The sequence below is a fragment of the Zonotrichia leucophrys genome, chromosome 7 (genome assembly GCF_028769735.1).
Source record: "Zonotrichia leucophrys gambelii isolate GWCS_2022_RI chromosome 7, RI_Zleu_2.0, whole genome shotgun sequence".
Taxonomy (NCBI): Eukaryota; Metazoa; Chordata; class Aves; order Passeriformes; family Passerellidae; genus Zonotrichia; species Zonotrichia leucophrys.
In genome coordinates, this window is record NC_088177.1 from 32,790,586 (window position 1) to 32,807,258 (window position 16,673).

Below are 16,673 nucleotides of genomic sequence, written 5' to 3' on the forward strand. Positions count from 1 at the left end.
CCTCAGATTCTATTTGCATGAAAAAACAACACCAAAGCAGTATTTGACAGCTACGTATCAATTCAACTCCTAAGGGGTGCATTTTGAGTCAATTGTGCAAGGAATTAGGCATGCAGTTACCTACAACATTTATTTAAATCTGTAGGAATTTCTCCTCAGGAAGTAAAATTGCAACCAGACTGTCTGGATTCAAGTCCATTGCAAGTACAACTTTGCTGTCTTGACCCACACAAAACTCTGTTATTTTATTCTACAATATCTCAAAAATATTTCTGTTAAACTTCATTTTATCTTGGTTCTGCCATTTCCAAGCCACTAACAAAAATGATTCCAAGTTGCCTAGGGCTAGTCCAACCAGTATGAGTTCATTATTGGAAGAATGATACCCTCCTGTTCCTCTCCACATCCTCTTCAAAGTACATTCAGAAGTCCACCTAGTAAAAAACTTTGCAGAAGAGAAACTTGTTTATTACAAATGCAAAGATAAAACTCAGGGGATTTCCCATTTTACTGACAGTGAAAGTTTTCTTCTGTGTTAGCATAATGGATACAAATGCATTTCATTTGAAATCAGCTATCAGGGCAAGCTAATTGATTTTAAACTGTTGGCAGAAATAGGAAAAAATATTGATAAAAAAGAGAAATAATTATTTCATGCTTACAGTCACAGCTGACTGGGAATTTTCCAGCAAAACAAAAGTTGCAATAAAATATAAATTTGTCATTACCATCTGCTCCTCAAAGTCCTAATACTTTATGAACATTGATGCACTAAGTCTTAAAATGCCCATGTTATGTAGAAAACTATTTATTAGCCTGTTTTATAGATGCACAGCTTTCTGTGGGCCATTTGCATAGACATTAATTTAATGCTGTGGGAGCACCTCTGGGTCAGACTTTCAGGTGGCCAATTCCCACATATTATCTGTGGCATTTAGGCTTCTAAATTGCTTTTTAGCAGGAGAAACAGCTGCTTTGTGAGTCAGGCTTTTAAAATAATCTTCAAAAATTGGTTGACAGAGAGACATGCTGATGTACATGATATATCTAGAGAACAAAAAATAAAAGCCCCAGTGGTGCCAGCTGAGATGGAGGAATCTGACCTTATGTATTTTAATGTGTGATTGAATTAGCTCTTTCTTCATTAGAGAAATGGCTGAGCAATGAATGGAGCATGTATTCATACAGAGAACACCAGCATGAAAGATTATGAGGTAATGCACCAAGGATAATTCACAAGAAGGAATGTATGCAAATAGAGCATCATCATATTAAGGCAGGAGGTCGAGGCTCTAATACCAGACACAGCCCTCCAAATATAAATGACAAAATGGTTAAATTACTTAAACTTTTTGTACCATTTCTTCCTCTCTCCTTTTGTCTGCCTGTTCTATCTAGACACTAAGCTTCTTAAAGCATGGACAGTGTTTTTTCTGCTCACACAATGCACAGAACAATAATGGCTCCATGCTCAGCTGGAACTTTTAGACAGCATCATAATAGAACTAATTAATGGTAATGAGATCTATGGAGTATTTCAGATGCTGCTTTGTAAAGATATCTGTGCTGGGTCTGAGCTGTGAGATTTCTCATGTACACAGTGAATCAAATCCCATTCTGCCAGCTGAACAAGGAAGGTTTCCAGTGGGTAAGGAGTATGGTTTCTCCAGCATCAAAGCACACTGGGAAAATCCTATCAGGAACAATGAATAGACAAATATACTACTTGCAGGAGAAATATATTGGTGATGGAAGCCTTGGTTTTGTTATTTTTTTCTTTTGTACAATCTCCAGCTACATAATAAAAGGGAATCATATTAGCAAAAATTCTTGTGATATTATTGGCAATAATTCGTCTGATAATGTTAACATAGTAATGGCATTGTCTGCATCTATGGTTTGATTTAGCTTGGGAGGCCCTCAATTTTGTTGTCTGATTTCTTGAAAGGGGAAATAAGCCAACCCAGTTTCCAGGGAAGGGTATTATTTAGTCTGATTTACTTAGTCGCCCTCAGCATCCACTGCTAGCATGTCTGTTCATACATGCCTTCTCTAGCTCTTCAGTGCAGCTGTGCATAGAGTATGCTGAGTTGGAAGGAACCCATCAGGATCATCTAATCCAACTCCCAGACATATGCAGGACTCCCCAAGAGTCACACTGTGTGCCTGAGGGCAGTGTCCAAATGCTTCTTGAATTCAGACAGGCTTGGTGCTGAGGCCACTTCACTGAGGAGCCTGTCCCAGTGCCCAACCACCCTCTGGAGGAAAACCTTTGCCTGGTATCCTACCTAAACGTCCCCTGACCCTGCTTCCTGTCATTTCCTCCAGTCCTGTCACTAGTCACAGGAGCAAAAAGATCAGTCCCTGTCCCTCTACTTCCCTTCACGAGGATGTTGAAGACTGAGGTCTCCCTCAGTCTTCTCTTCTCCAAGCTGGACAGACAAAGCGACCTCAGTAACTCATCACACAGCTTCCCCTCAAGGCCCTTCACCATCCCTATGAAGTAAAACTATGTAGAGCTGAACTTTTCTGGAATGATAAATTTTCTGGAAAAATCTTCCTAGATTAAGCGGCCTGAGTGGTTCAAATATTTAAATTTATTTGTCATAAACTTCTCTGTTGTTCCAGGTGGTTGCGTTATAACCTTGGTAGTACAGGGAACAATCACAGATCACAGTGAAGAGGAAGCAGCATAGACGAAAAGGAATTAGCATAGTTTGAGTGAGGACACATTGTCTTTCACATTTTTTCTGCCTCAAGGAAGGTGGGCAGAGGTTTTCTGTTTGGGTTGGATGAACCCCAGCAATGCTGACTGTGGAAACAGTAACAAAAGATTCCTTGCTGTCATTTTTCTGCTGTTTGGGTTTTGTTTGTTTTTAACAAGAATCTTCAGCAAACCTGATGCACAACCACCTACCAACCTCCCTGCCCAATTCCTGTGCATGTGTTAGCTCACTGCCAAAACAGCAAACACTAAACATGGCATATTTTTGCATTAAGTAAAGTTATAAATGAACTTGGTTCCCACTTGGGCTGACTTTTTTTAATGAGGACTTCATGCAGAGAAAGATGACTAGTTGAGCACATTTTCCTCGACTCAGTTTCACCCATGGGGTTATATGCTTTATTTATTTTTAAATTAATGATTAGGGAGGAATCTGAAGATTTTGGGTGTTTTATATCAGTGGAAAAAAATGTGGCCAATTTTTTTACCAACAAGAGGGGTTTTTTCACTTTCCATGAGCAGAAATTAATCTGTGTTACATTTGGAATAAGAATTTTACAGACTTTTCTCTAATCTCTTTTATCTTTTCCTCATTCTTGGTTTATGATCCCTATGTTTGGAAGTGGCAAAATATTTTCTTTTCTTTCTGACATGGAGTATTGTTCTTCTGCTTGTCAGCTCCTCTTGATCAGCCTTCAGTGTTCCCGCAACAGAGATGCAGGGTGAAACTCTTCTGAGTTCTGGCAGAGTTCTGGTTTCTGCCTCATTATCCATGAGTTGCTGTTATCATATCAGAATTTCTTCTGAACTGGTATTACAGGACTTTTTTTTTCTTTTAGCACGGGAAAGGGTAATTTTTCTGATAAGACTCTGATAAAAAAGTTATCCTTTATTCTGTCTAAATTTTACAGTTTTTAAAGAAGACCCAGCTTCTCAGAAATTATTCCCAGTATAGAAAATTGTGAGGGGTATTTTTAAAATAAATTTTTTTCAAGAACTTCCTATATTGCCAGAAGGGAGTCTGCTGCCACTTATATTACTGTCATTTGGGTGAAAAACAGGCTCAAAATAATAAAATGTATAAAACCATTCCTTGTACGTCTCACCATGTTCTTCCTTTCCATAGCCTGCAGGAATGTTGTGCTATTCAGCTTTGAGTCTCAAGTTTGTCACTATTGTGGTGGAAAACAATATGTCCTTCCGTCATCTTGGGAAGAGAGGAAAATAATAAAATACCCCATTAAATGAAAAAATAAAATTAAAAAATAAAAAATTCAGCAATGAGATACCTTTCTTTAGTGAGAGAATTTTGTGAATACATGACTGTGCACAGAAACCAGTTTTGTATGAAACAGCATTTACTTGGGGAAAAAATTTTTATTAGAGCAACCAGTGCAGTTTTGGAGAAGAAAAGCTTATAAAAAGTCTGTTTTGAACAATATAACCTCTGTTAAGGTTAGAGATCAGAACTCATAAAATTTGTTTGTTTTCCCTTCCAGTCACAATGAATAGATTTATTTCATTCTCTTTCTTTTAATTGTTACATGACTCCATTGTTCACATAAATATTTTGTAAGGGACAAACACTCAGGAATTAAGCTGTAAAAAATCATACAAGATGTGGTCTTGCTGCTAGCATTTCTTATGAAAATCACATCACTTAAAGAGCTCTGTGGAAAAAAAAAAAAAAGAAAAGCATCAGTAATGTCTCTTTGCTGGATTAATGACAAACTGACTAATGTGCTCTACCCACTTTGTGCCATTCCAATGACATTGAATAGCTTTAAATATGGTTTTAATGGCATTATTGAAATGCTGTTGAACAACCAGTATGCACCAGCAAATCCGTCCTTTCAAGTATAATTGATTGTATAGGCTCATTTCATGTTTCTTATATCCAAATGAGATTAACACATACTTTTGTTTAAATGTAAGATGAACACAGCACTCAGCTCTGTAGCTGTTTTTCAGAAAAAGCTGTTTCCACTTTTCTGTTCAAGTGAGAACTGCAGGAATAAGACAGAAGGAATCATAAATAAATGCATATTTATGCAATTCAGAATTTTGCAGATCCTCTCTGGCCACTACCTCACAAGAAAGCAAGAAGAAGGGAAGAGGGAAGAAGGGTGGGCATTCATCCATGAGATACATAACCTGTGATCCATGACCCATATCTCTGTGCAAATTGCCCCAGGTTACCACAAAGTAAACCAGGACATGAATTTACCTCATTTTTTTAAAGGCCACAACACAGCCTAACTCATTCAGAAGTCTCCCCCATAAACTGACAGAGAAGTTTTATAAATTGGGCACATTGCTTTCACACTAATGATCCCATTTTTACAATGAGTTAATATAAAATATAAACAACATATTTTACAACCACTAGTTAGTGCAACATGTGCACAATTAGCAGCCTTTATGAATACCCTTTCATACGTTTATTAAAGAGTCCATAAAAATGCCGAGTCCAATATATTTAGTATTTTTTCTCCTCTGCAATAAAGCACCTTAGTATGAGTAGGAAAAGAATGACAAGCTGAAGTGCTTTGCATCCCAATCCATCATTTAAATTATGCAGGAGTTACTGGAAATGAATTTTTTGTACTTTAACAGAGCTCAAGTGTTTCTTAAGCCATAACAACACAATGGATTTGGTGATCACTTCAGAATAATCATGACACTGCAGCTCCTTCTGAAGCTCTAAAAGACCATTCAGATATTTTTCTCTATTTTAAGCAGCTTTCAAAGCTCAAACTCTCTCTGCCAGTAGCAGTGCTTAACTGCATGTGAAACTGAGAAGTGTTTCTCCCTTGCTCATCAGCTCCTGCATCTGGCTCAGCTGAAACATCAGCACTAACATAGCCTTGAAGGAAAAGACACGGTTTTTCAGTAAGAAGGTAATTAAAGAAAAAAGCCATATACCTCAGAACTTTTTATTATTCTCCTCTTGGGTAACTGAGGTTGATCTTATGATCATTATACCATTATACACCATTCTGCTCTCTATGGGTATAATAATGAAAAATTGATTACATCTCATCTTCATACCTTAGAAGATTTGCTCTGTATTTGTCATGCTATCTATATGCAGAAGAGACAATCCTGAAGTCTTCCTAAAGAAGTAATAAATTTTCTGTTTATCCATCAAAAAACCTGGGAGAGAATTGACTATCAAAATTTTTAATTGATTCACTTGCATATTTTGCATGTGTTGCTGGCAAATTGTGAAGTTATCTGTAATTACAGTTATGAAATTCTATTATCAGGTTACAAGGAGTGTCTTGATCATTTCAGTGTAAATTTGGTGGAACTGTCAAAAGCTTCAGATTTTGAAATTTGGTTAGTATTGGTGAGTGATCAGCATTTTTATACTTGTCATTATCAAAGTTATTCTTCTGAGGGTTACATCTAAAACTCTAAACACATGCCAATAACACTTGTCTTTGTAAGACTTCACAATTAAAATTAAAATTTCCCTAAGTACTGATTTTCTAAAACCTTCCTGAAATCTAAGAAAATCTGTATGTAAATTCTTACTTTGAAAGTTGTGCCTGTCACCGGCATGAGTACTTCCAACAGTCTTCGGCCTTTGGAGATGTTAAAATCCAGACAAGAACTTTCATGCTTCTGGTGTATATATATTTTTGTCATTATAATCATGCTTTGGGATCCTGACAAATCCCTTCACTGCATTTTATGTCCATTTTTTAGCTTTTCTTGATGAAGAATATGTTATTTCAGTGGTTTGGTGATCGCTTTTTCTCAGAAAATGTTGGGTGTGGCCTTCAGGCCTCTTGAATACTATTGGCAGTGATTCCATCATCTGCCCAGATTTCATGAAAGAGAGCTGATCAATGGCTCACTGGAACCACCCCTGGGAAACCCCTCAATCATAAGGCTCAGGATAAGCAGCTGTGCCATTAGTGCATGGCTACCATAAAATGAGATTAAACAAGGATTCTGTTGGGCTTTGGAACATCTTGTGACAGTTTTAGCAGTAGGTGCCCTCACTGTAACCCAGCACTAAATGCCCCCACTCGGAAGACACAGCACTGCTGTTCTGCTCATCACTCAGCTGAAATGAAAACCAGCTTCTGACCACTTGGACTCATGAAGATTCATCATATTTTTTCTGAGGTTTTTTCCTCCAATTTAAAACTAGTGCCAAATTTACATATGCCTAATGTTATTAACACAAAACAGTCAGTACAGTTTCACAGTTATATAAAGGCACAGAACAGACCCAAAAGGGCTCTTAGAAGTTGTTCATTTCACATCCCTGCCTCAAGATACCTAGAATGCAATAAACAGATTTTTTTACCATGAGGTAAATAAGTGAGAAACCTTACTTGAAATTAGAAACTAGAAAGTTGTTGCCAGATTGTATTCTGGCAATAGATACCTGCATTATAATGGAGAGGAGAATTATTCCATAAAAGAGAGAATAGACCTCAAGTGAGGTAAATCAACAAGCAGACTGATCTCAAGCAAGCTCAGCACTAGAGACTGATTCATAATTTATAATTCAAAGTATGTAGGTCTTGGTAATCATCTAGATGGAAGGTACTATTTTAATATAAATCCCCTTGAATCTATTATCTATTATTTGGCAGGTACTGAATTAAGTGCAAACTGAAAAACGTGTTTGAAAAGAGAAAGGAAGATGAATGTTTGTGGGTAGAGGAAAGCAGATTGTTGGGAAGGCTAGGGTGAATGAGAAATGTAATTTATTAAAATTAATACAGAGTGAACATTGGTCAAAACCAGCTCTGCTATTCATAGAGTCATAGAATTACTGGGGGGGAGGGACCCTTAAAGGCCATCTGCAATGAACAGGGACATCTTCAGCTAGGTCAGGCTGCTTAGAGATCCATCTAACCCAACCTTGGGTGTTTCCAGGGATGTGGCATTCACCACTTCTCTTGGCAACTTGTTCCAGTGCTTCACCCTGTTAGTCACAATGAATTTCTTCTATCTGTCTGACTCATCTTTAAGACCATTACCCTTTGTCCTTTGCAGCAGGCCCTACTAATGTGTCTGTCCCCATTTTTTATAAGCCTCCTTTAACCACTGAAGGGCCACAATGAGTTCAGGCTGAGCAGCCCCAACTCTCTCAGCCGTTCTTTTCAGAAGAGCTGTACCATTCTTCAGTTCATTTTTGTGGTCCTCCTCTGGACTTGCTCCAAGCATTCTATGTCTTTTCCATACTGAGAGCTCCAGAGTGGGACACAGATCTGGAATCTCAAGCTGCAGTCAGTGCAAACTTCTTGATGCAGGGAAAAGCACTCTCTGCAGTGGCAGCATCTGAGCAAATTCATCACAGAAGCCATAGGTTTCAGGCAGTCTTTAGGCTGCTTCAGCTTGCATGGGAGCAGATGGATCAGGAAAATCCCAGTTTGCTGCTGCCTTTGGTTTTTTTTGGTGTCTGTACACAAAACAGTTGAATAGGAGCTACTGTGTGACTTTTGATTTTTCTGTCAAGATTTACACTAGCATGAGGATGCTTTTGTGCTTTATAGATGTTTGCCATATGGATCTAGAAGCAGCATTCAGGTATCTAGCCTAGAATGCCTGGTTATTTCAAAGAAATTCTATGCTGTGATCCAAAGGCTGTTGTACAGCTGCAGAGTTAATCACTTAAGTGTCCTTAACTGGATAAATGTTGTTCATTCGACTTTTAAATTAGAAATATGAAACACCATAGGACCTGGCAGACCAGTAAAAGGTTCTGCAAAATAGTTGCATGTTACTAATTATAATAATTCAAAGTCCTTCTGCAAAAGCTATAATTAAATGTCCTTACAGCTGAGTACATTCCCTTTTTAATTTTTTAATAGGCTTAGTTTCAATATTGCCTGGGCCAATCCACTACCCTGACTGATGCCTACACTTCAGTGACATGCACTGCATGTCAAAAGTCTTTCTCAACTGAAACGAGAACAAAACATCTTTCAGGGTCTGTACTGTACTCTTCTTTACAGTAAGAATTGGAAAGCTGGGCTCTAAACAATGTTTTTTAGAAAGCTTCCATTCTATTCTGATCCCGTTTCCCTGCTAATGTTCTGGATTTGGTGAAGTGGCAGTTTTATGTGTTTCATTGATGTGGTAACAAAGAAGCCTTCCTAGCTTAAAGGAATTTAGAGAAACTGAAGGAGATGGTCATGGGAAAGATAAAATTGTAAATAGATATCAAGAACCTAATTTCCCCTCAAAAAAGAATATTTTTGAATTTTTATGAATTCTAAAACATATTTCATTCTTCTTATTTTGTAGTGGTCTGATAGTCCATGTTAGAAGTGAAATAGCCATTTTCCTTGTCTCTTTTATAACATAGGAATCTTTAATCTGAAATCCTAAGATCACAAAAAGAAAAGTGTAACTTATTATCTACTTCTTAAAAATGAGGAACCGAGACACAAACAGATTTAGACTGAGCATTAATCTCCCGAGTCTGCTTATCCACAAGTCTATAATTTTACTCAATAGAGTGTGAGAAAAATATCATAGATATTTATGCAAACAGATGTAAAGAAAAAGGTCCTTTTCAGTTTTTAGTATTTCTTGTGAAGTTTTAAGAGAGCATAGCTCCTGAAGAGTGCTGTCACTGCTACCAATAACTTGCCTCCCTGGTAATTGCTGGTAAAGACAACAATTCATTAAATAGTACTCAGAGGAGCTCAAGGTAGGAGTACAGCTTTCTCCCACCAGTTCTTTGAGGGCTCTTATGTGTAATTTGTCTAGACTTGCTCTATTAGATGTTGCCTAAGATCCTCCTCATTTTCAAATAGACTTCAAAATACTTTATCACCCTTATGCAATACAAACACAACTCTTCGTCTTTGCTCAAGTACAGACAACTTTTCCCTTTTCTGTTCATTATTAGTGCTATTACATTTTACAGCTGTAAATAAACAGCAGTTTTGTGGACTTTCAATAATTACTTCTCCAAAGAACAATTCCTTCAAGTTGTCTTAGACACTTGAGATGATGTGAATCTCTTCTTCTGCTTCACTTAGTTTGTTACTTAGTTTGGGGAGTTTTCTGAAGGCCCAAGTTAATAACTCACATCTAGTCACTCCATCTGCTGAGATCAGTGGTTCTAATGCTTGAAGAATTACTTGTGCTGTGTTCTAACGAACAGGATCTGATTTCTTCTTTTTCTACTCAAATTACATGTACTGCAGGATAAAGACCTAAAGACCATTGTAACAATCTTTCTAAAACCAGAAAAAACAAAGAAGAGCTTTCATACCAATCAAGGATGTGTACGGCTTCCACTGAAAATTTTGGGGGATTCTGACATTTTCTTTGTGTCTAGCTTTGTGGTTTTGGTTTTTAAAAGAAAGTGGCTGTATCCTCAGCTTCATAGGTGTTTTAAAAGTTGGAAATGTGCATTCCTAAAAAAACTGTGAAATCTGGACTGTAAGATAAAGAATGCTCAAGATTTATAATTTTACACAAGCTTAGGGCTGATAAACCAATCTCATGGAATTTTGTTGCCGGACACATCCTCACAAGACACAATATTGCTTGCAGTAGACAAATAACTTCGTAAGAAGAAAAAAATTATTTCAGTGGTACAATTTTGAGATTAAGTTATAACAAGCCAACTGAACAGAAAGTGTGAGAAAAGCCTTCCTATTCAACTTTAGATGTTGATTTTTTCAAATAAGAGAGGAGCTTGAAAATTAATTTGAAAATAAATGGGATCATAATAATAAGTTTATCTTGTTCAGCTTCCATGTCTCACTATAATGTGCAGAGCCTTCAGCAGATAAGTAGGGTAGTATTTATCCTAAATGCAATTCAGGTTTATCATGAGAACAGATTGCTTTGCTTTATATCCTTTCCAGCCAGCTTCATGGTGGTGAAGATAAATCAACTCATAATATCGGTGCCAAAGGATTTTCCTTTCCTCTATTTTATTGACAAATATTTTTTTTACAGGACAGACCAATGTGTGAAATCAATCCGCACACATGACTATCCCTCATGTAATGACAGAAGCATGAGCAACAGCCATTAATCTCTCCTAGTCACAGCCAAGGACTATGCAAAACAATTTTAGAAAGGAAAAAGAAATGCCAGCAGGTCTGGGGAAAGAAGGAAGTCAAATCTACCTCAAATGAAGAATAAAGCAGACAAAAGACTGGATGTTATCTCGCCTGAGTTGTATCTAAATTGTTGCAGTTAATTAGATTACTCCAATCCAGAATCCATAGCAATGCATTTATATGACACCAACTGAGTTAGAATGTCCCGTCTCAGTCAAATACACTCCCTGCAGTGAAGTCAATTCCAATTTATAAGGGCAGTGTAAAATAGGTTACGGAAGTTTTCTTCTTGAGTATTTATTTTCTTCATCACAATCTCACTTCTTGTTTAATATTTACTTCATATTTATGTCATTTAGTAATGAACACAGCACGGATGAATGTTCAACTCATAGAAAATAGCTATGTCAGGAATACCTAAAATTTTGGGAATGAGAAAAATTATTTCTTTCTGGCTTTGCCTTTCTCCATGTTATCAACCCCATGCTACATTCTTAAGTAAACAGCATTCATTTTGAGCTGTAAGTTTTTTATATCATGTTGAGGATTTTTATATTTTATATATGTTGAGGTCTGATACACAATAGGTGAAGGTTAAAACCTGCATTATGGGCACCTGGACACCCTCTGTGGAAATGCCATTCACAAGAGAAGCTGAGACAGTTTCTGCAGCTTCTCACATGTGCTCTCCTGCATTCATTCATATGCACAGGAATGGTAGGAAGCTGTTCTGCATTAGCAAGAATAGAACACACTCTTTGGAGTCCATTAGGACACAGGTGAGGTGTTGGATACAGCAATGCTTTTCGGTTTTGGAGTGAAACGTACCAGGACACAACTTCCTCCACCAAGAGATTAGTAATAGCAGACATTGATAGAAAAATCGCAGTTGAAACCATATTAGCAGGTGACCTTACTGCAAAATTCTGACAGGAGACCTGAGATTGTTTTTTGCAACTGCCCTCAAGACCAGAAGAGGAAAGCAGGAGAATGTATGGATGAGACATTGAAGGTGCAACTAGGGTAAAAGGAGAAAGAAATCAGCAAAACCAGCAATGAAGAGCTGTCATATCCAGGATATAAGTGATGGGCTCAAAAGCAGGAGGAGGATTAGGAAAGTCAGAGTTGGAATAAGTTTCTCAGATCTGTTCAGGGTAAGGCCATTATAAATTTTTAGCTTCACTTATGTTGATGCTGTGAGCTTAAAAAATTTCTTTGTAGAGTCTGCTTAGTTCCAAAGAAGCTGAATCTAAACCAAATGATGACAATGACGTTAATGAAGTTATGAACAAGCAGAGAGAAGAAATTGTGCTGCAGTCTCTGTAAGAGACAAGTTAAACTTCATTATTTACTGAAATTTCAAAATTACTGATCTTTACCAACAGTTTTAATATTATTAATTCCAGCTTTGTAAACATTTATTATTTCTAGGTCCAAGAATTTACTTTCTAGCACATTTAAAAGTATACAAAAGGTATACATAACTTTTAACGGTAAATCCTCAAAGTATTTATAGCTTAAATTAAAGAATACAAGTATTGATTAAAACATTACATGCAAAAATAAATGTGGCAGATCTGTGCAGAGATGTCAAGTGCATTCAAACTGCAGGTCTCAGTAATTAGTAACACTGTCAAGTAAATCTCTTTGACAGTTTAGAGTTTAAGGGCTCTTTATAAACTTGAAAAGACTTCTCCTTTATTAGATTGAAGTGCTTTAGATGGCCTCTGTATTTTGTGAATTTTTAAAGTAACGTACAGAATGTCTATTATGGTTTGTATTGCCTTAACAAATGGAGGAAATTAGATATTAAAGAAGAAGCAAGTAAGGTAACTGCCTCATTCAGAGCTTCTAAGAAAATTATTATTTATTCCTTTGCTTTTCACCATTCATCATCAAAACTCACCCTCGAAGGGTCTAGTCCTTCAGAGGTTTAAATCAGCAAAGCTCCACAGGCTTCAGTGCAGTTATGCTAATTTACAGCATGATCTGTTCCCTTACTTTTTATTTCTCCGAGTGTATGAAGCACCTAGGAATGCTGGCAATGCTTTGTTGTGACTCATTATTCATCATTTATCTACACTGAACTGTCATTTTCATCTATTAATCTTTAAATATTCTAAGCCTTTCCTTATCTACCCACGCTTTTCCTGCTACTTACCTTTCCTCTCACATCAGCAACTACCTCTGTCATCTTGTTATCCATACTCCAATTTTCCAGACCAAATCTCTACACTGGTATTACAAGTGTTCCAGATGCTTAACACCAAAAAAATCAAATTAATTTTCTTATTAGCAAAAAATTGGATTTTTATAAGCCTAATTATTCTGCCCTATTAAAATGCTGCTGCTCCAGTATCCAAGTTCCTTCTGTTAAACAAAGGTTATGTCACTCCTAGGAAATGCCATTACAGTGAGAAATGTAATCTCACTAGTGTGGTGTACCCCTTTTGATAGTGACCAGTACCTTTTAGTTCACAGAAAAATATGATGTCTGCAAGGTAGAAAGGTCTATGTCCAGAAGGAGGTTCTTCAAATCTTTTCTGACTGGGTAGTGCTTTTTCTCTTTTTGCGCTCCATTAACTGGAGATAAAGCAGCAGTGTTTGTGCAGAATGAGCAATCCATTTCCACACCAGCCATAAGGCAGGAATGCAGAGAGTCCAGTCTAAAACCCACCTTGCAGGCAGAGTAGAATGAAGGCTCCCAGAGCCAGGGATGCACAGACAGGGCTGGAGGCACACACTCAGTGAGCAGGAGCAGCAGCAGCTGGGAAATTCTGTGGGGGCAAACAGGGCAGCAGTGAGCACAGAGTGAGCTCCTGAGAGCAAGGCCAGCACAGAGCCCAGGCTTCTGCCTCCTGCTGAAGACACCACGTTTGGAGAACTTTTCCGGCTCTTCATCTGTAACAGACTGTCTGAAATAGTCTGCCTTTCAGTCTGTCACATAAAACCATCCTACCTAAAGGCTCTGCAATGTTTCTTGTTGGCAGCATTTAGTAACACTTGTTTTTCACTGCCCAGAGTGGGGATCCATTGGGAGGAATCAAATGGGACCTGAACAGGTGTAACCTCTGTCATGTCCCCTCATGGCCAGCACATCCCAGCAGTCCTCTTGTAGTGTGCACCACTATAACAGCTACCTTTCTCGCTCCAGCACATTCCTCAAACTCACTGGGTCAAACTCAGTGCATCTGTCCAGGGACCTCAGGCCAAGATGCCTTGCAGAGCTTATTTCCACTCATTTTTGCAGCTGGATAATGTTTTTTGGATTATTTCCTAGCCAGTGGGGCTCTCTTATCTTCCAGATTACAGACTCTTTTTGTTGAAAAAGTCACATTTGCTGGACTAGAAATTGTCACCCTGAAATGGCAAAAAGCCAAATTTCATCACTCCGGTACTTCAGTTCCTATGCAAGAAATAATTCCAATAAAATGAAAAATTTCTTTTTTATCCTTTTTTTTCTTTTTAAATGAGAGGTTGCTGTACAGCTATCATTGTTACAAATAATCCTGTTAAGCTTTAGGGCAGCTGGATACACATGCTTACCCTCTGCATTTTGCTTTCCACTGTAAATGAAATACTTTTTCTCCCCTTGTGGGAATGCCAGTGTAGGATGTGCTATCTTAGAGTACAAAGCTTACTTACAAAGCTTAGAAGAACAACAGCAATTGGCATTTCTTCCAGAGAAATGCAAAATAAGCTTTCCTCCATGCTTTTATAAGACATAAAGAGAAAATAAGGAAAAATAGAACTTCTTCTCTGTCATTAAGACAGAGTAGACTCTCCAGTTAATGTGAGCTTCATGTCAAATCAAAGTCAGACAAATGAGGAAGGCTGAGCTCTCTTAGTCCCTATAGTACACTTGTTGATTGTGTTTTAAAATTATCTAGGCTGACCCAAAAGCGAATTATCGCATGTGCAATAAGGACAATTGAGGAGCAATCGTTTAGTCCTGTTAAGATCAAGACACAGAGTCATTTACCAGTGTGCTCTCAGGGCATCCCTTCAGGGTACGCAGCCCTCAAGTAACTCACAACACTTTTATGCATCGATACTGAGCCAATATTGTGACAATGTCTTCACACAGTGAAGAATTAGGACTGCCCTGTAAGAGGGGCAATTACCAGTTCACACTCTTCTGTAATCAGTCATCCTTTGGTCATAGGCAAAACTACCACGACTGGGGAGATTTTACTTAATTTGGCCTACTACCAACTGATCTGAATAATTATCAATTGGAATATCAAGGAGGTGTTCGGTACCAACAATAAAAGGCTTTGGGAAGAACCTTTCTGGGCTCAGCATGTTCATTTATCCACAGAGAAACACTTCAAGCAAGAAGATCAGACAATTTTTTTCATCCTAAACAGCTAAATCTAAAGGAAACCACCTAGCATCCTTCTTTCTTTTTTTGTTTTTTGATGGAGCCCAACCCGACATGCAAGAGCATGGTCTGAGAATGCCTTCCACACCAAAGGGATGTGCACAAGTAGCATGGCTAGCACAGACACACACTTGGATGCATGGATGGCTAGCCAAGTGTTTCTTTGAGATAGGCCTTGGGATGTGTACAGTCTTCTGCAGTGGAAGAAAAGTTATTATCTAAGCAAGACTTTTCAGTAAACCAATTTTATCTTTGAATGTCTAAATTCTACCTCAGTTCCACTTGGAAAGTCTTGATCCTAAAGGCTGGTACATAAACCATGATATTAAATTGCAGTTTGAAACTACAATGAGCTTTGCAAACAGATTTGCCACTTTTCGGAATAATAAGACTGCAGTTTTAGCATACGTAAAAAATACCATAATGTAACATTATTTTAAGAGTTCCCTTTTCTGTAATGAGACCAAGTTAAACTCATCAGCACCTACTCATTGGCAAAGAAAAATAAACAAAGACAATACAGCTTTAGCTCATTTAGTCTCAATTTCTCCTCTGTCTGCCACTTACGCAGCACTAAAGGACTGATCCGATGCCTGTTAAAGTCAGTGACAAATCTGCGCCTGATTTTGAATAGAGCAAAACTGAGTCCAAAAGTTCCCCGAGGTTTCCTCTGCCTAGGTGAACAAGTGCACTTCACATGAAGCGCTGTCAGCACACGAGGCACTGCTCAGACACTAACCATGCAGCTTGTTAATGCCTGTTCTCCTCTCAGTGACAGAGCCAGCCATCCTCCCTGCAAGGCAGCCAGTCTGAAATGACAGCATGAGCAGAGGGCTGCTGCATCCTGGGAAGCCATTTTGTTCTCTTTGCTACAACATTTCTTAGTGATTTGCATAAGCAAAATTCTCCCTCTGGTTTTCCACTGACAGAGTTATATGTATCTGTCCTTCACTACTCCAATCAAACCCTTACATATGCATTCAGGGACCAGAAACTTCCAGGAGGGACTATTCACTTGCTTACCCCCAGACATATAGATTAGATGTGGATGGTGGCTAACATTGACACATAGGGAATACTAGAAAGCATTTCTAATAAGGAAATGTTTTATTTTGCAGTACACAGGTATATCAAAATTAAAGCATTGGAAAATACTGAGGTTGATCCCCTTCTTGTTATGCTGGAATTTCATCATAGTGGGAGCACTTAATGGAACTAAGCTTTCTTTTTCTCTAAAGTTAAATGCTATTTCTTTTTTGTCCCTATTTGTCCCTAATTATGTGGGATCTTTCCACTAGACAAAGCAATCTAAACTCATGATTAAAGTCCATCTAGAGTAGGATAACCAAGAAAATACATACTTTTAACTTCAGTACTTGAAACCTTACAGTACACTGTTGTTATCATATTTCTAGAGTGCCATACCTTCGAAGTGTTTTTTCCCCACAAGCAGCTCTTCACCACAGTGCTGTTCCTGCTTCTTCATCAGGACTCTTCCAAGTCTCTC

The 16,673-nt window shown here is 37.9% G+C and overlaps 1 long non-coding RNA gene across 2 annotated transcripts; it reads right to left on the bottom strand.

The window, feature by feature from the left end:
- Positions 1-12,105: 12,105 nt before the first annotated feature.
- LOC135450612 (uncharacterized) lies at positions 12,106-16,673 on the bottom strand. 2 transcript variants are annotated; one of them, XR_010441114.1, is made up of 2 exons: positions 16,592-16,673; positions 12,106-14,142 (listed from the first exon to the last, which is right to left on the bottom strand). It is a non-coding gene; the product is annotated as an uncharacterized LOC135450612 (long non-coding RNA). The 2 variants fall into 2 exon arrangements; XR_010441115.1 differs by having other exon boundaries at positions 12,106-13,559; positions 16,592-16,672.